This window comes from Maniola hyperantus, chromosome 8 (assembly GCF_902806685.2).
Source record: "Maniola hyperantus chromosome 8, iAphHyp1.2, whole genome shotgun sequence".
In the NCBI taxonomy this organism is placed as follows: domain Eukaryota; kingdom Metazoa; phylum Arthropoda; class Insecta; order Lepidoptera; family Nymphalidae; genus Maniola; species Maniola hyperantus.
The window spans coordinates 15,017,448-15,042,623 of NC_048543.1; the positions used below are offsets into that span (position 1 = coordinate 15,017,448).

Sequence of the window (25,176 nt, forward strand, 5' to 3'; positions counted from 1 at the left end):
CTTGTACGATGGTACGGAAACCTTCTTGTGCGAGTCCAATTCGCACTTGACCGATTTTTTAAGGGTGACGCAGGACGCTCAACAGAAATTGGCAGCGCACGTGGGTAACATGTTTGCTTTTCACTTGACATTGTATGAGAAAGTTGAGAGGCACGATGATTTTCACCGAAATCAAGCGCGCGAAAAGGGTTTAGGAAAAGTATTTTTGAGAGAAAACTGCTGAATGTATGTTTGCAAAGTGAAGTTATTTCAACTAATGAATAAATAAACTACGTCTAATGATAAATTGTTTTAGAATTTTCATATCCCTAATCTTATTTATTTACGCCCAAAGTTGTCATTAATTTAGTGTTAAAATCGGAATCTTTTGAGCCTCGTAGCTTTTAAATCAATATTTTTTTCAATGTTTTATATATCAATAAACTTAGATAATGACGAGATAAATCGATATAATTCTTAGTTTTGTGCGTACAATATCGAATATTGTTGTAATTTCCCTCCTACGTTTGTATGAAAAAGCACCGAACTGTGTCCCTTTAACCACGCGAATGTTTGGTAGGCACTTGTAATCCAGTACGTAAGTATATAGGTATATTATACTATGCATATATATCACTGTAAATACTACTATACTAGGTATAAATTGTGCTAACTAAAGCGATCTATTCTTTGCGACCTTACCACGCCATACTCTAAGGAATTGGATGGCCATGCTACAACAATAGCGCCCTGGAGACACTACAATATTATGTATAATGCCACGTTATCTAAATATATAAAAGGAAAAGGTGACTGACTGACTGACTGATCTATCAACGCTCAGCTCAAACTAATGGACGGATCGGGCTGAAAGGCAGGTAGGCATACGCTAAGAAAGGATTTTTGAAAATTCAACTCCTAAGGGGGTGAAATAGGGGTTTGAAATTTGTGTATTCCACGCGGACGAAGTCGCGAGCATAAGCTAAAAGTAATTCTAATTACCTAGCCCGATGAGTAGGTAGTAGGTACCTGGCATATAAATTGTAATATAGGATGCCCGCGACTTCGTCCGCGTGGATTTAGATTTTTAGGTTTAGGTACCAAATTTCGTTAAAATCTGTTGAATGGATGGGTCGTGAAAGGCTAGCAGACAGACAGACAGGCAGACAGACGGACAGACAGACACATTTTCGCATTTATAATATTAGTATGGATTATAAGTAACTAGATGCCCACGATTTCGTTTGCGTGGATTTAGGTTTTCAAAAATCCCATGGGAACTCTTTGATTTCTCGAGATAACAAGTAGCCTATGTCCTTCCCCGGGATGCAATCTATCGCTGTACCAAATTTCGTTAAAATCGGTTGAACGGATGGGTCGTGAAAGGCTATCAGACAGACAGACAGACATACAGACGGACAGACAGACACACTTTCGCAATTATAATATAAAGTATGGAGTATGGAACTATTATATACATTCTGCGTTATGGATAATAATAGAACCAACCCAAGTGCGAGTTCGACTCGCGCACCGAGGGCATGTGCCGAAGGTTCCGTACTACAATCGTGTATTTCAAAATTTTGCACGCCTTACTATCAAAACCTATTTATATGCGGGCCTTTTCATTTTAAATGGCACATTGCAATTTTGGAGGTGTCCTTCCAAATGCGCAATTTAAATAAATACTTAGACATTTAGGTATTTACTATTTTAGTAATAAATTTAATATAGGAAACAGATTTCCTGTTTTTGATATTTCCAACGACATAATAATGTAATGTAATGTTACTTAAAATCGTATTTTAAACTAGCTGACCCGCCCCGGCTTCGCTCGGGTGGAATTTAGAAAATCGGATTGGGGGTAGAATTTTCAAAAATCCTGAAATATGTACCTATCTGCGTCTTTTTCGTATTTTTTCTTTTGTAAGTTTGTAACCGAAATACCGTTTGGGTTGAAATTATGACAGATAAAACTTCAAATTAATCGTGGTAAATACCTACCTGTTATTTACATTAAAATAGGTACTAGGTATTTCTTTTTTCTAATCATTTTTAACCGACTTCAAAAAAAGGAGGAGGTTCTCAATTCGTCGGAATCTTTTTTTTTTATTTTTTTTTATTTTTTATGTATGTTCCCCGATTACTCGACGCCTGGACCGATTTTGAAAATTCTTTTTTTGTTTAAAAGGGTATACTTCAAAGTTGGTCCCATTTAAATTTGGTGAAGATCTGATGAACATCTTCGAAGATAGATACTGGAACTCCTCAACGGATAAGAGTAAATTGCTCGCGAACAGTGTAATAGCTTAGTAAACAGTAGATTTTTAACCAGTCATAGCATAATTCCATGGGACCACTAAAAATTGTGAAATAAAATTTTTTTACAAAAAAAATAAAAACCGACTTCGATACACAAACACTAAAAATTGAAAAATAATTTAATTTATTACCGAATATATTATGTATACAAGAGTTAATATAGTTCCATAATAATATTTTTTGGGGTCGGTGCCAATGAGGTGCCATTGTGGAGTCTCATAAAAATATGAAGTCTAGACGATTCGCGCAGCTAAAGCTAATTGGCACCGGCACCAAAAAGTATTATTATGGAACTATATTAACTCTTGTATACATAATATATTCGGTAATAAATTAAATTATTTTTCAATTTTTAGTGTTTGTGATACGAAGTCGGTTTTTATTTTTTTTTGTAAAAATTTTTAACAAAAAGAACACAGATCTTACGATTCATCCACCTAATTCATAACAACCATAAAAAAATGTTTATGTTATTTGTTAAGTACCTAGGTATTTTAATTACATCATCATAACATTATTATTATATATATAATCAACCATTACAAAAAAATTGTTAAACTCATATTTTTTTACCTAGATATTTTACCATATCATCATAACAATAAGTACCTACTTAGTTCTAAAAAAAATAAGGATGTTTTTATAGATCTAGGTTTAGGTTTAAAGAAGTTTATTCTCATAAAGACAAAGTCACTTACATGAGAACTTAATTCTAAGAATAAAGTTTACAAATATTCGCCATTTAGGTACTCATTCAATGCATTTGTCGAAGTGATTCGCATTACTCATAATGTGAGCAGCTAATTCAGTTTTAAATGCATTGAATGAGTGTACATTTTTTATGTGTGCAGGTATTTGGTTATAAAGTTTAGCTCCTTCATAGGTAAGGGTTTTTCTGCCATAATTTGTTCTAGTTTTGGGTAGGATAAGGTAACTGGCTCGACGAGTTTTAGTTTTAATTTTTGTAAATGTGATATTTGTGTGGATTGTTTTATTTATAGTTTTCCTAACAAAAATACATGTGTTGTATATATATAACTGATGAATGTTCATAATTTTGGTGTCGATGTAAAGTTTTTTAGTATGTGTTCGAAAGGGATATGTGAAAAGAATTTTTATTATTTTATTTTGAGCAGTTTGTAGATGAGCTAATCTTGTCTTGGCAGCACTTCCCCAGACTTCAATCAAGTACATTAAGTGAGGCTTAATTAGTGTATTATAGATAGTGTAACGAAGCTCACGTGGTATAGTTCGTGCTAGATTTCTGATGGACCCAGTCATTGCTGCCAATTTGCTTCTAAGATGTTCAATTTGAGTATTCCAGTTTAAATAATTATCTAATCTTAATCCAAGGTATTTTTCGTTGTGTTTTTGATGTAACGGAGTATTGTCAATTGTAAGAGGTTGATACGATTGAATTAATTTGTTTTTAGCTTTAAAGATTATGTAGGATGTTTTTGAAATATTTATCGTTAGTAGATTATATTTGAACCATGCAGACAAAGTGTTTAAATCTTCTTGAGCTTGACTAATAAGAGTTCCAATAGATGGCCCAAAATAGAACAAACAGGTATCGTCTGCATAGAGAGTTAAATGACCATGCAATCCTAATTCTTGGATGTTGTTAATGTAGACCAAAAAAAGTAACGGGCCTAAAATAGAACCTTGTGGAACACCACATGTTACTGCTAAAGCCTTGCTCTCTTCTTTAAAGATCTCTTCTTTAAAATATAATAGGTAGGTATGTAGTCTATAGGTACTAATATTATAAAGAGGTAAAGTTTGTAAGTTTGTTTGTAGGGGGTAATCTCTGGAACTAAGTACTTAACCGATTTTGAAAATTCTTTCACCAATAGAAAGCTATAATTATTATTCCTGAGTAACTTAGGCTGTTTTATTTTCAAAAAAATACGGAAGAAGCACGGGCGGTTCGCTAGTCTTAAATATATAAAAGGATTGACTGAATGACTGATCTATCAACACGCAGCTTAAACTACTGGACGGATCATGCTGAAATTTGGCATGCAAATAGCTATTATGACGTAGGCATCCGCTAAGAAAGAATTTTTGAAAATTCAACCCCTAAGGAGGTGAAATATAAGCTAGTTCTAAATAAAGTCATAATCAGCTTTTGTCGGTGTATTAACTGCTAATTTTTTTGATTTGATTTTAAGTTGATTTAAGTACTTTGTAGGTACCCAATTTGATACCTACACAAAATCGAGGAAGAATCGTAGTAAGAATCATATTAGGAAACTGGTAGGTTTTTTAATAGAGATAGCGAGCAAACGAGCAGGCGGGCACCTGATGTTAAGTGATTACCGCCGCCCATGAACATTTGCAGCACCAGAGGAACCGTCGATGCGTTGCCGGCCTTTTAGGAATTTGTTGGTCCGCCCCTTGAATAACCCCATGTTGTAATCTAGTGGGAACACCGCCGATGGAAGTTGGTTCCTCAGTTTGCATGTGCGTAGGTACTCTTAGGAAACGCCGATTTATGTCGTGAACGCACATAACTCCGAAAATTCGTGAGAGCCCGGGACCAAACCTCGGATCCCCTGAATAGAAAGCTGACGATGCTTTTTTTTTAACGCTGGGAAATGCGTTTAACTGCGCTAACCAGCCAGCCAACCAACTGTAGGGAAGGTATGTGGGACTCGCCAGCAGAGAGGCGACCGGAATACCCACTAAAACCCACCGGCGGCGCTCCTGCGCGTCGCCTGGTGACTGGGTCACGGGAACGCCGAAGCAAACCACCGCGACCCAGCCAGCGACATCTGCCGACGCGGACCCTCCACCGGGGACCACGCTCACGAGGTCCCCACACCGCACGTCCGAGGCGCACCGACGAAGTGCGTGTGTCATATCAGGATAAAAATATATCCAAATTATTATGCTAAAATTGACCCAATCATAAACTTGGAGTCTACAATAAATATTTGTAGTAATAATTTAAACAGAATCGTTATCCCGCGACAGGATATCAACGTCAATGTTACCCAGCCCGAAGGATTATGATTTAATAGTGTTTTATATTCTTAATTGTTGTCCAATTTAATATCTAGGAATGTGACAATACGATAAATAATATTATGTGAATTGTCAATACTGGTAACTAATTATTCATTGTAAATTAAATACTGTCAATGTACTAAGAGTGACATTATACTAAGCCATTGTCAACATACAGTTGGCTATTATGTGAAATAATAATGTTGTGTAAACTGACAATTTAAGTCGCTTATTATTATTGTAAATTATTAATACGTACACCATCAATGTCACTGATTTTATTATTGTAAATTGGGTGTGTCAACATACCTTTTGTCAACAAACCTAAAATAAATAATGATTAATTTAAGATCATGTGATAGTCGACATCCGCCTGGTTTGCGATGGCAGTGTTATAAAAGTACCCTACCTCGACAGAGAGGGGACAGTCTTGTATCGACAGCCCAGAGCAAACACAGCGGACCTTACTGATGTTAAGTATTCTTATATTGTATTATAATTATAATGTAATGTAATCATTTGCCTTTTATAGGTTACCTGTTGTAACTGTGTACCAAATATGTACCTACTACTTTGCTCAACGTTCTAATGTTTTAAAAGATGTGTGTTATGGAGTTTCTTTGCCCTTTCTTCTCCATGACTAAACACCTTAGCGAAATGGGTGGTAGATTCATTTTAATATAAATAGACCAATGCTGAACAAATACAATTCAGTTATTATTCGACTTGGTTGGTTTTACTTCTGTATTTATCACCTACCCTCTTGTGCTATTTATTTATACATTGAGATAAAAGTAAACACTAGGTTGTTAGCTTCTAATTATTAGAAGCCTGTTTAGATAATTAGGATTCTTACTTTGAAATAATACAGCAGATGCTTTGCTTGATTTTTAATTACTTAGTATTTGGCCTTACCTGACAAATAATTGATAAATGATAACTTTCATTAGTAATCATTGGATTTAATTTATCATCACTATTAAAGCCCACTGTCTTAACTTCTCTTCTTTTTATATAAATCTCACATCAGAAGTGGGATACGATAAATCTTTTCTTGTCCTAATACTAATACTTTTCAAATGCTTTCAGCAATCGTGGATGCGGCTTCTCCTCGAAGCGACTGGCTGCCGCCTATCGTCGGCGGCACTTGGTGTTTGTGTCCGATGATCCCAAAGCGAGGGACAACGCTTTTGTCATCGGCTCTTGGTGCTCATGTGGCACCGCTGGTTGGAACGTCGCTCCAATTGTGAAAGTTAGGTGAAGTGTATTTATGTGCTGCATGTAGATGAGAATAAGCCCAGTTGGGCGTCAGATTGACCGAGCGGTTTTTGATAAAGTATACAAACAATGTTAAATCATTTAGAAAATTATGATGTACCACAACAAAGAATAACATCAAAGTCAAAGTCAAATGATTTATTCAAAATTGGTAATAAATTGCTCTTTTTGATGGTTAGATGTTGGATTTGTAGGATACAGTGGTGATAATTATTGCGCAAACTTAAAACTAAAGCGGGTTCCGAACGCGCCTAGGTCTGAGAAGAGCCCACAACAAACTCAACCGAGTATTCTTTTTATTATCACCACTTTACAAAATTATTGAAACTTACTAGAACTATCACAAAGCCGTTAAACAACTCATTCCCAAGCTTGCTTATCATTTAAATAAGCCTTTACATAGTAATAGGATTTTTATAATTAGTTTACGTTTTATGAAAACTTTGAACTTGTTGAGAGACAAAAACAAATCAGTAAGTTTGCTTTTGAAAAATTGCATCGTACTTAGAGCTCAAAATTTGGAGAAATTACCTTATTCTGATTTATGTAACTTAAGGGGACTCAGTTCGGTGCTTTCTCCATACAAACGTAGGAGGGAAAATACAACAATATTCGATATTGTACGCACAAAACTAAGAATTATATTGATTTATCTCGTCGTTATCTAGGTTCAATGATATCTAAAACATTGAAAAAAATATTGATTTAAAAGTTACGAGCCTCAAAAGATTCCTATTTTAACACTAAATTTATGACAACTTTGGGCGTAAATAAATAAGATTAGGGATATGAAAATTGTAAAACAATTTATCATTAGACGTAGTTTATTTATTCATTAGTTGAAATAACTTTACTTTGCAAACATAAATTCAGTAGTTTTTTCTCAAAAATACTTTTCCTAAACCTTTTTCGCGCGTTTGATTTCAGTGATAATCATCGTGCCTCTCAACTTTCTCATACAATGTCAAGTGAAAAGCAAACACGTTACCCACGTGCGCTGCCAATTTCGGTCGAGCGTCCTGCGTCACCTTAAACATAAACTATATTTATTTATTTTCCTTTTTAAAATAATTCAATTATTTTCCTTTTCTTAAAACAACTCAAAGCAGATTGCCTACTCAAGTTTTTTTTCTCTCTACTCAGTGACGTTATTAGAACATTTAATTTTTTTTTTTTATTTAAGATTTAATGTTACCAAATTGTTTCCACATTAAAATAATAATACAACTAGCTTTGAGATTTCTTACATTAATTTTATTCTTAACTCTTTCCACTTAATGGTCAAACAAAAAAAAGCCTTATTTAGATCCATTTTCATTAATTCTTAACTCTGTAATATTATTTCGACTTCGCCAAAGAATTATTTTATCTTAAATATAGTTTATTTTTCTAATCCTCTTTTGTCGAGATATCTTATTTCAAAAGGATTTTCTTTTCCTTATAATAAAATATCCTTATTGTTCCCACATATCATAAATATTTTGAGGTTAGGTCGAACCAGATTATTTTTGATTATTATTTTAACAAAAAAAAAGTGAATAGGGTTCCTATTTTTTTAATTTATCATCCTACTAGAAATAATAAAATGTCCAACATTATATTTTAGAAATACCTACGTTACAACGTGTTATTAATTTATTTTGTTTTGAGTTGGTTTGATGTACATACACTACATCAAATATACATCACAAATATATATCATATTTGTTCATACATTAAAAAAAAAAAATGTTTTAAAACATACTAGTGTAAACATATTAATGTTGTGATACATTGTTTTAAAACAACAAAGAAAACTTGTTCTATTTTACTCTAATGTCGGTCTGACGTCTAGCTATCCTAGTTTTTATGACAGTAACATTGACATTGAATCATTGAATTTTGTTTTGCAAATAGCACAATCTTATAATTTTTTTTTGTGTCGGTACTTTTGTTGCCGTAGTTGATTTAATTTCACGGGCTGCAGTTTTCTATTTTCCTATGTACTTCGGGAACGAAGTACTTATCAAGATGGCCGAATAGTAATAAAACATACTAATGCTAAATGACAGGAGAACAGAGGAGAGGGAAGGAAAAAGAGAAAAAAAAAAGAAAGAGAAAAAAAAAAGAAAGAAAAAAAAAAAAAAAAAAAAACTTCTCTCCTCAATGGAAACAAAATCTTAAGACTCCCAAATGTTAATGGCACAAATTCTAAGATTCTCGTATGGGACAAAATGTTAAGATTCTCATATGGGTCAAATATTAAGATTCTCATATGGGTCAAATATTAAGATTCTCATATGGGTCAAATGTTAAGATTCTCATATGGGTCAAATGTTAAAAATTTTATATGGGTCAAATGTTAAGATTCTCATATGGGTCAAATGTTAAGATTTTTATATGGGTCAAATGTTAAGATTCTCATATGGGTCAAATGTTAAGATTCTCATATGGGTCAAATGTTAAGATTCTCATATGGGTCAAATGTTAAGATTCTCATATGGGTCAAATGTTGAGATTCTCATACGGGACAAATCCCCATAAGATAAATGTTATTATTATTATTTATTATTATATCATAATGTGCACTGTCCTTACAGGGGAGTCCTAATGCGGCAGTGTACTCTAATCTATCTTATACTTAAAATTTACAAAAAAAAAAAAAAAATTTACAACGACTATTATTAATCCACTACTTAACAGCTATATTATGTGTAACTAATAATCCACATTGCTATCCTTGTGAGCTTAGTCAGAGAGCAACAAAAAAATATCTATATTTTTTTTCGGCTATGAAGTTTGAAGTATGAAGTGTATGTTTAGATTCCCGTATGAGACACATACTAAAATTCCCGTAAGGGATATCGATAAGATGCCCATATGAGACAATGCTATAATTCCCGTAAGGGATATCGATAAGATGCCCATATGAGACAAATGCTAAAATTCCCGTAAGGGATATCGATAAGATGCCCATATGAGACAATGCTATAATTCCCGTAAGGGATATCGATAAGATGCCCATATGAGACAATGCTATAATTCCCGTAAGGGATATCGATAAGATGCCCATATGAGACAAATGCTAAAATTCCCGTAAGGGATATCGATAAGATGCAAATATGAGACAAATGCTAAAATTCCCGTAAGGGATATCGATAAGATGCCCATATGAGACAAATCCTAAAGTTCCCGTAAGGGATATCGATAAGATGCCCATATGAGACAAATGCTAAAATTCCCATACGAGACAAATGTTAAGATTCCCATGTGAGACAAATGTAAAGATTCCCAATTGGACAAAGTTAGTTAGGTCTGCCTGGCGCTAATCATTGCTAGTACTAAGTAATCATTTGTTGGCCTTATCTTTTCTTTCTTCGTATTTTCCTATGTACTTCGGGAGCGAAGTACTTGTCAGTATGGCCGTGTCATATCAGGATAAAAATATATCCAAATTATTATGCTAAAATTGACCCAATCATAAACTTGGAGTCTACAATAAATATTTGTAGTAATAATTTAAACAGAATCGTTATCCCGCGACAGGATATCAACGTCAATGTTACCCAGCCCGAAGGATTATGATTTAATAGTGTTTTATATTCTTAATTGTTGTCCAATTTAATATCTAGGAATGTGACAATACGATAAATAATATTATGTGAATTGTCAATACTGGTAACTAATTATTCATTGTAAATTAAATACTGTCAATGTACTAAGAGTGACATTATACTAAGCCATTGTCAACATACAGTTGGCTATTATGTGAAATAATAATGTTGTGTAAACTGACAATTTAAGTCGCTTATTATTATTGTAAATTATTAATACGTACACCATCAATGTCACTGATTTTATTATTGTAAATTGGGTGTGTCAACATACCTTTTGTCAACAAACCTAAAATAAATAATGATTAATTTAAGATCATGTGATAGTCGACATCCGCCTGGTTTGCGATGGCAGTGTTATAAAAGTACCCTACCTCGACAGAGAGGGGACAGTCTTGTATCGACAGCCCAGAGCAAACACAGCGGACCTTACTGATGTTAAGTATTCTTATATTGTATTATAATTATAATGTAATGTAATCATTTGCCTTTTATAGGTTACCTGTTGTAACTGTGTACCAAATATGTACCTACTACTTTGCTCAACGTTCTAATGTTTTAAAAGATGTGTGTTATGGAGTTTCTTTGCCCTTTCTTCTCCATGACTAAACACCTTAGCGAAATGGGTGGTAGATTCATTTTAATATAAATAGACCAATGCTGAACAAATACAATTCAGTTATTATTCGACTTGGTTGGTTTTACTTCTGTATTTATCACCTACCCTCTTGTGCTATTTATTTATACATTGAGATAAAAGTAAACACTAGGTTGTTAGCTTCTAATTATTATAGAAGCCTGTTTAGATAATTAGGATTCTTACTTTGAAATAATACAGCAGATGCTTTGCTTGATTTTTAATTACTTAGTATTTGGCCTTACCTGACAAATAATTGATAAATGATAACTTTCATTAGTAATCATTGGATTTAATTTATCATCACTATTAAAGCCCACTGTCTTAACTTCTCTTCTTTTTATATAAATCTCACACGTGCGTCTACCGACCCGGGGACCCAACGGGCGACAACTGCAGACTCCGCGCACGTCGCCCGCGTCCCATCCTCCGCTTCGTCCACTGTGCCCTCTGCTAGTCAGAGGGACATGCGGAGAAACCTCCCCCCTGCCATTAGCCATGGCCAACAATATCCCCGAAGAGAAATTGTTAGCCATGTTACCGGGGTGCACCGGCCCGAATACTGCTCTTGCCCTCGGATGCCCGATACATCCATAAGGGACCAGCAGCACCCAGGCGCACTGAGAGGTTACCTGGCTGGCTCCCCAAGCTGACGATGCTGTTGCGTGACATTAAAAGTAGATAATATATAATCATGTTCTACTTCTGTCATAATATTTTATCAGTTTTACGCAATCAGTAAAACTCTGCAATTAGTCTGCAGTAGGTACGTCATATAAATAACAACTTGTCGTGCAATGTTTTTTACTGACCTTATGTTATTATAAATTATAACACGGAATCAGTGCACAAATAGTTGATAAGATTGAGATAAGACCCAATTAAATGCATACTAAGTAATATTATAATTGGGAAAGTGTGTCTGTCACTTCTCAAGGTGTCAAGGTTCCCCTTAAGGCCAGGGCAGACTGCCCCCTCCGCCCTAATTAATGATTAAACCACCACTGACGGCATGCACTATAAATCAATATAATAAATAATTTGAACCGTACATCAGAAGTGGGTCGGATCCACCATTTGAACTATAACCTACTAACTGATAACCGTTGTATAATGTGTATATTATAACTAGGGGTCAGTGAACTCTGTTATCGGAAACGTGAATGTATCGAGCATCATTAAGGCTATGTCCAGACTGGGCGAATCCAATCGCGCGTTTATGCGCGAACTTTGCGACTAGAACGTGCGAGAAACACGCGCGTATTTTTGTGGAAATACTTTTGAACCAAACTCAATAAAAAAGACATTTCAAAATCAATAAAAAATGCATTTCAAAATCAATAAAAAAGACACAGCTCTTCTTTTACTCCATTCGTCTTTTGCTCTTCTTCTACTCTTTTTGTCTCCTGGTCTTTTTCTACTGCGTTTCGAGATCATCATTCGGTCAGTAACATGGGCATCATTGCTCAAAGCTCAGTGTTACTTTCCGGGAGGTGGCTTTGAAGAAGAAGCACTCTTCTTCTTCTTCTTCGTTCTGGGCTTCCGCACTTAAATGTTTCCGTCTGTCGTGCGTGTGCTATGCACGCATTTTCTCTACGTCATCAAATTATTAAAGAAGAAGAAGCAGTCTTATTCTTTTTCGCTCTGGGCTTCCGCACTCAAATGTTTCCGTCTGTCGTGCGTGTGCTATGCACGTAGTTTCTCTACGTCATCAAACTATTAACGAGGATAAGTATACGAAGAAGCAGCAGAGTAACCAACGTAGCCCAACGGATTGGTTTGGAAGCTGACGTGGCAATGTAGTGGTCGGACAAAGTAGCAAATTAATAGCGACGCTACACCGGGAAACGCAGCTTTCACAGACTTACCATTAGGGGGACAGGCGACATGAAATTAATCATAGAGAGCCGCTGGATCCAAGCGGTGAGACCCCGGCGTCTAGAAGTCCCTATTTAAACCTAGCTATGTCCAGCTGTGTAAGTTTATCAGTTAACGTCGATGGTCGTTGATGAATCATTTATTATTTACTAACTTATTCCAGCTACTTCGTCCAGTTAGACTACACAAATTTCAAACCCCTATTTTACCCTCTTAGGGGTAAAATTTTCAAAAATCCTTTCTTAGCGGATGCTTTGCTTACGTCATAACTCATAATAGCTATCTGCATGTCAAATTTCAGCCCGATCCGTCCAGTAGTTTGAGCTGTACGTTGATAGATCACTCAGTCTTTTCTTTTTATATATCATATTAATTTTTACGCATTGAGAGTCAAACCTCTGTGGTTTTTACAATGCGTGCTACCTATTATGTCTAATTTTCTCTTGTATGTTAATAATAAATTTAAAAAAAATGTATATAGGTATAGATTAATTATTCTTAGTGGTAAAGTTGTGTGGAAGCAACCAGCTGAGCTTTCAGATGCCCACAAGATGGTGTAGTTTTATTGTAATTTGTAACGTATTGTAACTTTTTATGATTTGAAAAGAGCAACTGCTGAGTTTCTTGATGGCTCTTCTCAGTAGAATCTCCATACCGAATCGGCGGCAGAGTCACAGACGTAGCATAAGAGACACTAGTAATTGTCGTACATGAAATAAATAATTTTGATTTTGATATATGATTTTACCTCGCCAGCGCGACTATGAGTTCGCGCGAATCCTCCCGATCTGGACAAAGCCTTACTCTTCAAGTAGTTTTCTGATAGTGCGAAGGTCTAATTAAAAGGGCAATCAGATAGTGGAAAGCCAAGGAAAGATTGTGCGAATTTCCTCATGTATGAAAAGAAAAACCTACTAACATATTGGTACTGATTCTGAGCACAACCTAATTTTAGAGTATTCGCATACTCTTCTTACTAATGTAATATGAAAAGGACAGACGCAGTTTGACAGTTTAAAATTTTATTTTTAGATGGTAAAACCAATTTCATTTCTTTTTATGTTAGTCATAACTAATATTCCCCTTTCCTCTCCAACTAAGCGTATAGCTTGTGCTAGAAGTAGGTACGACAATAGTGCAACGGGTGGGATTTGAACCGCCGATCTTTCAGAATTTAATCCTCTCCTTAACCGTTGAGCTATTGAAGCTCTGAATTATCCGTTATTCATTATCTACGCACATCAGAAACCGCTGATTCTATAAGATACTTGAGATTTTTTAATAGTTCCTCTCTATAATACAAATTTTCAGAAATTCCAACAGGATTTTAAAAACCTAAATCCACGTTGATTAAATCGTGGGCTTCAGCTATAGTTGGTGATTATTAAAATCTTTCTCTGAAACCTTCCTGATAAGTGATAAGTAATATGGAAATTATAGATCCTTATTATGATGATTATGATCTATAAGTAAAACCTACCATAATAAAGTATTCATTTCAATTTCATATAAGCCAGCTTGCATCTTGTCTATTCAAAAGCACTTTGTTATACCTACTACCTAAACACAATCCAATACCAATAACAATATAAAAAGATTTTTTAAACTCGCAATGTATTCTGTGCAAAACTCAGGTCAACGCCCCCCCCTCCCCATACGACGCGGCGTTGGCTCCGAGTGGACTACTTCCGCAGTGTTCGTTGACCTCGTCAAACAGACAAGATATTATCGTGAACTTTTACAAAGTAATTTTTTTGTAAAAAGTAAGTATTTTTTTCGCGTTTTGTATTGGGGTTTTTGTGATATCATATCAGTAATCATCAGTATCCAGGGTACCAGCTGCAAATCAGCGCTGTATGTTCTTGTGCAACAAGGCATACAGCATAATGCTGAGCTGTGACCCTTTTTTCGGGTTGTGCCACACAATATGACAGTTTGTTCAGGCGCTTCTTTTGCTTGTTCTCAGGTGGAAGAAGCGCCGGAATAACCAGCTCTTAGCTTTAAGTTGTAATGTGTGGCACAATTGCATAAATAAACGTCTTTCTTTCTTTCTTTCTTTCAGTACTATCACCTGTCTTCGTTTTTGCTACCGTCCTGATTACACCCTGTATATACTATTTACTTAGTTAGGTACCCCATTTATTTTGTCATTTTATGTATAATTTATGAAAAACATTGTAGGTACCTACCACAAAATAGATAAAGTAGATTTTTTAACCAGAAAAATAAAATGGTTGTATGCAAATTACTGATAAGATTAGCTCAAGTTAATCAAGACTCAAGAATTATTATCCGAGGAATCATGTTTCAAGTACAATGATATCCTTCGAGAGGCAAGGTCGCTCGTGTTCCTGACTACTTGAGAACTGTCTAGGAATTCTATGTCTACGTGTAATGAATGTGTACGAGCGTTCAAACTACTGTGAGTGATTTCCATTCTAAATAATATCTGTCCCGGCTTTACTCACGTGTTTTTTTTTTATTTTTTTATTTTTTTATTAAGATACAAGTTAGCCCTTGACTGCAATCTCACCTGATGGTAAGTGACGATGCAGTCTAAGGTGGGAGCGGGCTAACCTGGAAGGAGTATGGCAGTTTTTATTAAACCCATACACCTTTGGTTTCTACACGGCATCGTACCGGAACGCTAAATCGCTTGGCGGCACGGCTTTGCCGGCGAGTTTAGTCGACGTTAGCCCGACTAAACACGTACAGTACCTACCCGTAGTACAAGATTTTAATCCCACCAAACGTTGCTAGAATTTGAGAGTCGAAACACTTCCCCGTTATAGTAAACTGGATCTTAAATGACTTGTTTTAAAGCTCAAGTTTGTCTACACATCTACAGTCAGCGCTCCAAGCGGAAACATTGCGAAATTAAAATCAGTGGCATTGAATTTTTGACTTCAATTCAAGGCTCTTTAGGTCCATTTTACTTTGATGTTATTGTGTTTCGACTCTCGAATTCTAGCTACGTTTGGTGAGACGTAAAATCTTATAGTACGGGTACTGGACCCCGGATGGGTTCGAAACTAGTCGGGCTAACGTCCACTAAACACGTGAGTACAGCCGGGACAAATATTATTTAGAATGTGTACGAGTGTGACAAGGCTCTTTTGGCACTACAATGACATTGACAGGGGGGCGCTGTTGGAGAAGAAAGGCTTAGAATATTCAAATAAGAACAAAGGGGACACTTGACGGCAATATTAGTTCCGATTTTCACACTTTCCCATTTATAATAAATACTAGCAGATGCCCGCGACTTCGTCCGCGTAAAATTTCTGGTTTCTCATGAGATCTGAAATTTTCCCGCTGCAAAAGGCCTCACTTACTTACTCACTCAGTCTCACCTTAGGACACGGAATCCAGAATACCTAAATGCCAATTTTCATATCTCTAACTTCAAAAACATAGGATTTTCATATAACCCTTCCACCCCCATTTTACTCCCTTAGGGGGGGAATTTAGTAAGATCCTTTCTTATCTGATACCTACCCCCTCGAAAAACCTACCTTCCAAATTTCAAGTAAAATAACAATAGTTAAAACTTTTCTATAAAAACTTCTCCCCCCTATTTTACTAGCCTTAAGGGGGGAATTTCCCAAATTGACTTATACAGATTTTTATTATTTAAAGCTAATAACCTAAATGTCGATTTTCACGTCTCTAACTCCAAAAACATAGGACTTTCATACAACCTTCGACCCCCCCTTGCACACCCTTAGGGGGGGATGTTCTCAAAACCGTTTCTTAGCTGACACCTACGTCCTAGAAAGAACCTACCTTCTAAATTTTAAGTTTGTAGGCTTTACAGTTTCTGAGATTTCGTGATTAGTCTGTCAGTCAGTGAGAGAGTGGTATTTCTCTTTTATATATTTAGATAAGATTAGGTTACAAAATAAATATAGGATTAGGTGATATAGGTTTATGTCCGCGTTTTTTTGGTCATCAACCTTCTTATTTAAAGTAAGTAGTTTTTTTATTACAAGCATAAAAATGGCCACATGGGAAATAAAGTGATTGATAGCATAATGTAGTTAATAGCTGAGTTTGTTGTGGGCTCTTCTCAGACGGGCGCGTTTGGAACCCTCGTAGCTTTAGTTTTAAGTTTGCGTTATAATTATCACCACTATATCTTGCAAATCGAACACTATACCAGACAATCAATAAGAGTAATTTATTACCTATTTTGAATAAATCATTTGACTTTGACTTTGACTTGAATATTATCGAAATAAACACAGCAGATAATATAGGCTAACTTTTGGTTAGAATGCCTAATGTTTTGTATAAACTTTTTTGTACTTTTTCCTTTTAAATATTAAAAAAAAACCTCCAAATACTGTAAATCATCTAAATCCATACTAATATTATAAATGCGAAAGTGTGTCTGTCTGTCTGTCTGTCTGCTAGGTTTTCACGGCTCAACCGTTCAACCGATTTTGACGAAATTTGGTACAGATACATACGTATAACTTGCATCCCGGGGCCTTACATAGGCTACTTTTTATATCGGAAAATTAAAAAGTTCCCACGGGATTTTCAAAAACCTAAATCCACGCGGACGAAGTCGCTGGCATCATCTAGTTAATGATATTTTTTTCGATATTGTATTGTAATAATTATTATAGATTTTAATTGATTTATAGAAAACATACTTGTTCTAAACTTGTTGAAAATGCTAAATCACTAAAACTACAAAATGAGGCAAATGGTATTGCTTTGTGTTTTTGCTAGCGTTCCGGTTACACACACACACACACAAAAGCTTTCGCATTTATAATAAAATTAGTGTGTACTAAACAAATCTAGTGAAATGGCAAAACACCTGAACACAGTTTAATGAAGTGAAAAATAAATAAGATTAGGTCGAATGTAGTCTAGGTATAACGAAATCTGAGGACCCCGACCGACTAGACTTCACACAGTCTTGGCTTGGCTTAGAGATTCCTTCGAAAATTGTAATCAGCTACCCGTGCGAAGCCGGGGCGGGTCGCTAGTCTATACTATCTATACTAATATTATAAAGAGGTAATGTTTGTTAGTTTGTTCGTAGGGGGTAATCTCTGGAACTACTGAAACGATTTTAAAAATTCTTTCACCAGTAGAAAGCTACATTATTCCTGAATGACAAAGACTATTTTATTTTCAAAAAATAGAGATACCTAAGAAAATTGTAATAAGCTACCCGTGCGGAGCTGGGGCGTTTGATCTAAAAGTAAATCATATAAAAGAAACAAATAACTCAACAAAACAATCAAGGTTTAGTTTTTAACCGACTTCAAAAAAAGGAGGAGGTTCTCAATTCGTCGGAATCTTTTTATGTATGTTCCCCGATTACTCGAAGACGCCTGAACCGATTTTGAAGATTCTTTTTTTGTTTGAAAGGGTATACTTCAAAGTTGGTCCCATTTAAATTTGGTGAAGATCTGATGACCATCTTCGAAGATAGATACTGGAACTCCTCAACGGATAAGAGTAAATTGCTCGCGATCAGTGTAATAGCTTAGTAAACAGTAGATTTTTAACCAGTCATAGCATAATTCCATGGGGCCACTAAAAATTGTGAAATAAAAAAAATTTACAAAAAAAATAAAAACCGACTTCGATACACAAACACTAAAAATTGAAAAATAATTTAATTTATTACCGAATATATTATGTATACAAGAGTTAATATAGTTCAATAATAATATTTTTTGGGGTCGGTGCCAATGAGGTGCCATAGTGGAGTCTCATAAATATATGAAGTCTAGACGATTCGCGCAGCTAAAGCTAATTGGCACCGGCACCAAAAAGTATTATTATTGAACTATATTAACTCTTGTATACATAATATATTCGGTAATAAATTAAATTATTTTTCAATTTTTAGTGTTTGTGTATCGAAGTCGGTTTTTATTTTTTTTGTAAAAATTTTTAGACAAATCAACATATTTAATATCATCGAGACATCATGGAAACTGCCGTTGGATGAGCAAGATACAACAGTTGCGATTCGTTGTGCAATACTCCTTCGTTCCTGGTTAGGCAGTGGTCCGACCGCCGCCGGCGAGAAAACGACTAACTATCGGCGATTTTCTCTCTCAAGAAACGCACAATAAATGTACATTCCGTTTAAACGAAAGAGATGCATATATCAAAAGTTGCTCTCTGACTGTTCACACTGCCGGCAACGACTCGCTTTACTAGTTATGTCGATGAGCGACGAGCTTTCAAATAAAAACTCGCTCAGCGATATTCGTTCAGCGATGCTCGCTCGCTTGAACACGTGTAACGCGCGCGCAGACTTCGGCGGGGAGGGGCGATGCACGCACAACAGACGGAAACGTTTAAGTGCGGAAACCAGCCCAGAATGAAGAAGAAGAAGAACGCGCGCGCAGGTTTGCACAGAACTAAGCGACCGCGGGCGAATGGCACGAGTAATCGCTCGACGCACTTGCACACTCGCTTATAGCTTGGCGACAAAACTATCGAAACTACACACTCGCTTCCCGTTGACCGCCAACTCGTTTATAGTTTCTAGTTCTACTCGTTTCTCGTTTATCGTCGGCGGTCGGACCACTGCCTTATGAATGATAATAATCGCTATTAATCGCAACTATGTCATCGTGCAGTCCAAATGTTGCAAGTAAACAGCGATATCAGTGATTTAGCAAATTTCCTAGGGATATCACAAAACTATGGGTCTCATAAGAAAGCACAGAGATTGGAGTCTCTCTACTTGCTCAAATTAGAAATGAGGAGATCCGTTGAAGAACTAGAGTAACTGACATAACTCAACGGGTTGCGAAACTGAAGCGGCAATGGGCAGGGCATTGTTCGGAAAACCGATAGACGCTAGTAGGAAGATGTTGGGGTCCCAAGGTGTTGGAATGGCGATCTCCCACCGGAAGGCGCAGCGTTGGAAGACCCTCCACTAGGTGGACAGACGACATCAGATGAGTCGCAGGGAGCCGCTGGATTCAGGCGGCGCAAGACCGTGGCGTGTGGAAGTCCCTACAAGAGACCTATATCCAGCAGACTAGACGACTGGATGATGATGATGATGAAAGGATATTTATTATTATTGAGTAGGTAACTAGTAACTTGTTCTGTAGGTACACTAAGTTTAAGTTATCTTTGCAGGTGCAGCTGCAATCTTACAATGTCCCGCTCAATCTTATCGGTTGCTACTCGAATTGCTTTAGTAGGTATACATTTATTTGTCTGACCTTCGACCTGTTAACACTTATCAAACACGTTCGTACTAATCTTAAATTACTATGTTATTGTTACATCTACACTTCCTACACGCCGCGCCGCGTGAAACTTTTTTTAAATATAAAAATGAAAACGAAATGAAAATATTTTTATGAAACCGAAATGAAAATATTTTTTATTCAACGAAACTTTTACAAGTACTTTTGAATCGTCGGATGCATCTACCACTGGTTCGGAATGCCTTTCCTACCGAGAAGACCATATAAGACCAGCGCTTGGCTGCAATGACATCTGGTGGCAAGTGATGATGCAGCCTAAGATGTAGCGCGCTTGCCTAGAAGATGATGCTGGAATGATAACGAAGGAAGCGGGCTAACCCGGCAGTTGTGGCCTGGTATGGCAGATTTTTTTATTTTTTTTTATTAAACCCATTATATTTTTTATTAATATTTAATTAAATTAATCTTAATATTATATAAAAGGAAAAGGTAACGGAATGACTGACTGACTGACTGACTAACTGATCTATCAACGCACAGCTCAAATTACTGGACGGATCGGGCTGAAATTTGGCATGCAGATAGCTTTTATGACGTAGGTATCCACTAAGAAAGGGTTTTTGAAAATTCAACCCCTAAGAGGATGAAATATTGGTTCGAAATCTGTGTAGTCCGCGTGGAAAGTCGCGAGCATAATTATGCTAGTACTTAAATAATATTATTGGAGAATTCTCTCTTCCTCAAGTCATAATGTTTTCGCTCATAAGGCAAGTAATATTTTAATTGTTTGAAACGCACATTACTCCGAAAAGTTAGAGGTATATTTATTTAGGTATAGATTAGGTAGGTACCTATTTATTAAAATTAATATTATTAGATCCATACTAATATTATAAATTCGAAAGTGTGTCTGTCTGCTAGCTTTGCTAAATTTGGTACAGGGATAGCTTGCATCCCAGTGCCCGGAAAATAAAAAAGTTCCTACAGGATTTTAAAAATAAGTACTTCAATCCACGCGGGCGGCATCTAGATGATAAATAAAATAAAATTATAAATCTTTATATTTCCTTTGATATTATGTAGATAAACTGCATTGATTTGAGATTTATTTAATCAATTTAAGAATACATGATAATATTATTATGAGAATTGAGAACATAATTCAAGCAAGTAGGTATAGCAGATTATAATATGCATGGATAATTATGCATGGAACATTTCCAGTTTCCATGCATAATAAGAGGTTACCTTGTATAAATAAAAATATTTGTTTTATAATGCTACAGCCAAAGTCCATGGACCATGAGAACAAAGTCGATACTGCCTAGGTGAGTCGAGTTAAATTAAGTCAATGGGAATGTTGCCTAGTCGAAAATAAAATATACTTTCTTAACGTAATGTACCTATACTAGAATATTTCTTAATATTTTTTATATTATTAAGCTAGGTAGGTGATTTTGAATATGATTGAATGTTTTTTTTGACTAAATTTTGTAATTTTTTAATGTACCTACTTTGATTTGGTGATCATTTATTGGATTGTTGTATTTAATTCTAATTCTAAAATAAAAAATTATAATTATAATTCTGTACACTGTCTGCGACAGTAGGTTGTGTCGGGTCCAACCAATGTTATACTAACTGTTGTTTACCCACAAGCCATTATGACGTAGACATCTGCTAAGAAAGGATTTTTGAAAATTCAACCCCTACGGGCAAACTAGTTGTTTGATATTTTTGTAGTCCACGTCAAAGATAATATATTAAACAAGTACAGATCGCTAACTCTCTATTTAAAATTGTAACTAGTTCAAGACTATTACTAGATGGCGTCACTTGGTTCGTATGAAATATTATATTTTTTATGGATTTGACGAAATATCATATTTTACTTGTCTGGTTCATCAAATTTATTTATATTTAGTAACAAAATACAAAATTTTCACAACATCACCATCGGAAAAAGTTAGTTCTTAATTTTAATTATTGACTCATTGAACTTTACGATATCCATAGCATTTTGCTTTGGATAGCTGAAGTAGTATTACAAAATTCCAGTAGATGGCGTAACAAAATGACTTGTTACTTGAAAATAAAATTATTATTTTGCCTTTGGATTGGTGACGGTTGAATTTGACGGTGTGTTACAATTTTCTGAGTGCTTTTATTTCTTTTCCCTATTTCGTTTGTGAATTGTTTCTGCTATATGGACTCCGAGATTCTGCTAACCCGATTACTTGTGCTTGCTCCTGGATTTTTGATGATGCCAAACTGCTGACCTACGCTTGATAGCGGACCCTTTGATGATTGCCTGTGATTTTGGATTTCGTTTATTGTTTGAGTAAAATTTGAGTTGGCTCTAAATAAAATTGAGTTTCATCAGCTGTTCGATAGATGCCACTAAATAAATTCGATAACTCACATTTTAGCTTGCACAATAATGCCATCACACTATAAGGAGTTGACCTACAAGGTACCGGCGACTTAAAGGAGTTTTACGCAAGCTTTAAATGAATGTATGACGTTAGCGATCTTACTTGTATATATTATCTTTGTCCACGTGGACTAGTCTTCCATTATAGTAAGAACCACGTCCTCTGTTAGTTTTTAGTTTAGTAACTATTTAAAATTGTCCATTAAACTAAAAAAAAATCGGTCAAGTGTGAGTCGGACGCGCACACGAAGGGCTCCGTACCATCGTACAAGATATACTTATAGACTTAATTTTTTTTTTAATTTACATGACGTTTGAAATTTTTATTATTTTTTATTTTAGCGACCAAAGAATTACTGAAGATTTCAACGCCATCTATAACGATTCATGAGGTGCAGCCCGCTGACAGACAGACAGGCGGACGGAAGCTTAGTAAGGGTCCCATTGCCTATACATGCAGAGGTGATTCCAAAGTATTTTGTTACTAGCTTATGCCCGCGACTTCGTCCGCGTGGACTACATAATTTTCAAACCCTTATTTTATCCCCTTAGGGGTTGGATTTTCGAAAATCCTTTCTTACTGAATGTCTACGTCATAATAACTATCTGCATGCCAAGTTTCAGCTCGATCCGTCCTGTAGTTTGAGATGTGCGTTGATAGATCAGTCAGTCAGTCAGTTTTTCATTTATATATTTAGATTAAAGATTAATTTTAATTACTAGGGAACGCTAAAATCGATGATCAGAACACGTAATAATATACACAAATCTATTCATTCAACAAGTTTTTAGTCTTGTGTAAAATAAATAATAAGCTAATCTGTAATAAATACTAAACTAATTAGGTAATAATCGATTCTCCATTCTCCAATCTTCCAAATATTCCTTAATGACTCTAGGCAGGCAGGTCTACGACCTAATGTAAATCTAGATAATATTAGGTGCGGTCTAAGTATAATTTTTTTGGTTAAACTTATTCCACACTACGGCATATAAATTATAATTTATTAAAGTCCGGTCAATATTGGCGTTCCCAACATTCGTGCCAATTTGTATAGTAAAAACCGGCCAAATGCGAGTTAGGCTCGCGCAACGGGGGTTCGGTACTACAGTCGTATTTTTTCGACATTTTGCACCATAATTCAAAAACTATGATGCATAAAAATAAATAATAATCTGTTTTAGAATGCACAGGTGAAGCCCTTATTCATACGGTACCCCACTTGATAGGTATAAAAAATTCACGAGCAGCAGCTAGCTTCTACCTAGCGGTGAATTTTACTTAAAAAAGTCGGTCAAGTGCGAGTCGGACTCGCATACGAAGGGTTCCGTAACATCTTATAAGAAATAATACTTTTTAATTTAAAAAAAGTCATGGCGGTCATCTGGAAGTTTTTAGTATGTGTTGTTTTATCGGTAATACATATTTGGTTAAAATTTCAGCTATCTACCTATACGGTTCACAAGATACAGCCCGCTGGCGCTGACAGACAGATGGATGGACGGACAGCGGAGTCTTAGCAATAGCACGCAATAGGGTCCCCATTGGCAACCTTCGGGTACGGAACCCTAGAAACCCCTCACCAAATAAGTTTGAATTGGGTATTTTCCTACTTTTGAATTTGATAAATATGATTACTTTATTATAAACTAGTATAAAAATAATGACGTACCTACGCTGGAAAAAAATATTAAAATCCAACAAAGATTTATAAAGTTACAAGCATTTTAATTTTGGAGTGGGAGGGTCTTCTATCCCTTTCTCGCAAAACGAAAATTTGTATGAAACCGCACGAAGCAACTATGGCATTAGTAAGGTGTGACGTCAAAATGCTATATCGCTATCTCTGTCTAATCAGAAATATTTAAATGCTTATAACTTTTTTGTTATTTAATCGATTTAATTAGTTTTTTTCAGTTTACGTCATTATTTTTATCCTAGTTTATAATAAAGTAATAAAAAGTTTACACAATTCGGAATAATTTACATCACAGTAGTAGGCCTTGTCTTAATTTACTTAGTAGGTTAGACCTTGTACGGAGATCTATATTTAAAAGCTGATAAGTGAGAGATCTATATTTTGAGATCTTATACAATGATTTAGATTTTATAATATAATGATTGAGATTTTATAAAATAATTCAAAAATATTTAAGTATGCCATGTAGGCCAGCCAACCTGCGGTTTTTATGACTTCTCAAGACTATAATATTGTAATGTACTTGCTAAAAATTAAAATAATTTGGTGGGCATAATTACCTAAGTAATTAATTCCATTAAAAAAAATCTTCTTACCGATCGCGGTCGACGATCTAAAACTCATTGAGAGGCACACTTCAATGTTAGTTAGGTATTAGTTTAGATGATAGTAGTAGTATAACTTTAATAATATAATTTGATATGAGTTTAAATTTTTATGTTTATTTGTAAGATTAGTAATTATTAATGTACATAATATAAATAGTAATTACCTACTGAATAAGAATAATTAATATCTATGACTTATAAATGAATTTATCATATCTTTTTAAAATAATTCAATAATAATTATACTCATAATCATCATCATCATAATGATTAAAATTTAAAAATGTAAACAAAATGTAAAATGAAGAGAGAAAATAAAGGTTTATTTATTTATTTATTAGTTTAGTTAGCTTACGAATGACATCCTAGGAAATAGCCCTTCTATAGGTGCAAATTTAGTTCAATCCATCCATACTAATGTTATAAATGCGAAAGTGTGTCTGTCTGTCTGTCTGCTAGCTTTTCACAGCCCAACGGTTTAACCGATTTTGATGAAATTTGTTACAGAGGTAGGTTACATCCCAGGAAAG

The 25,176-nt window shown here is 35.2% G+C and overlaps 1 protein-coding gene across 1 annotated transcript in view; it reads right to left on the reverse strand.

Annotated features, from left to right (window-relative positions):
* The window catches only part of LOC117984340 (protein peste-like), a 76,551-nt gene that overhangs the window by 29,461 nt on the left and 21,914 nt on the right, over positions 1-25,176 (reverse strand). The gene's annotated exons all lie outside the window — the stretch shown is intronic.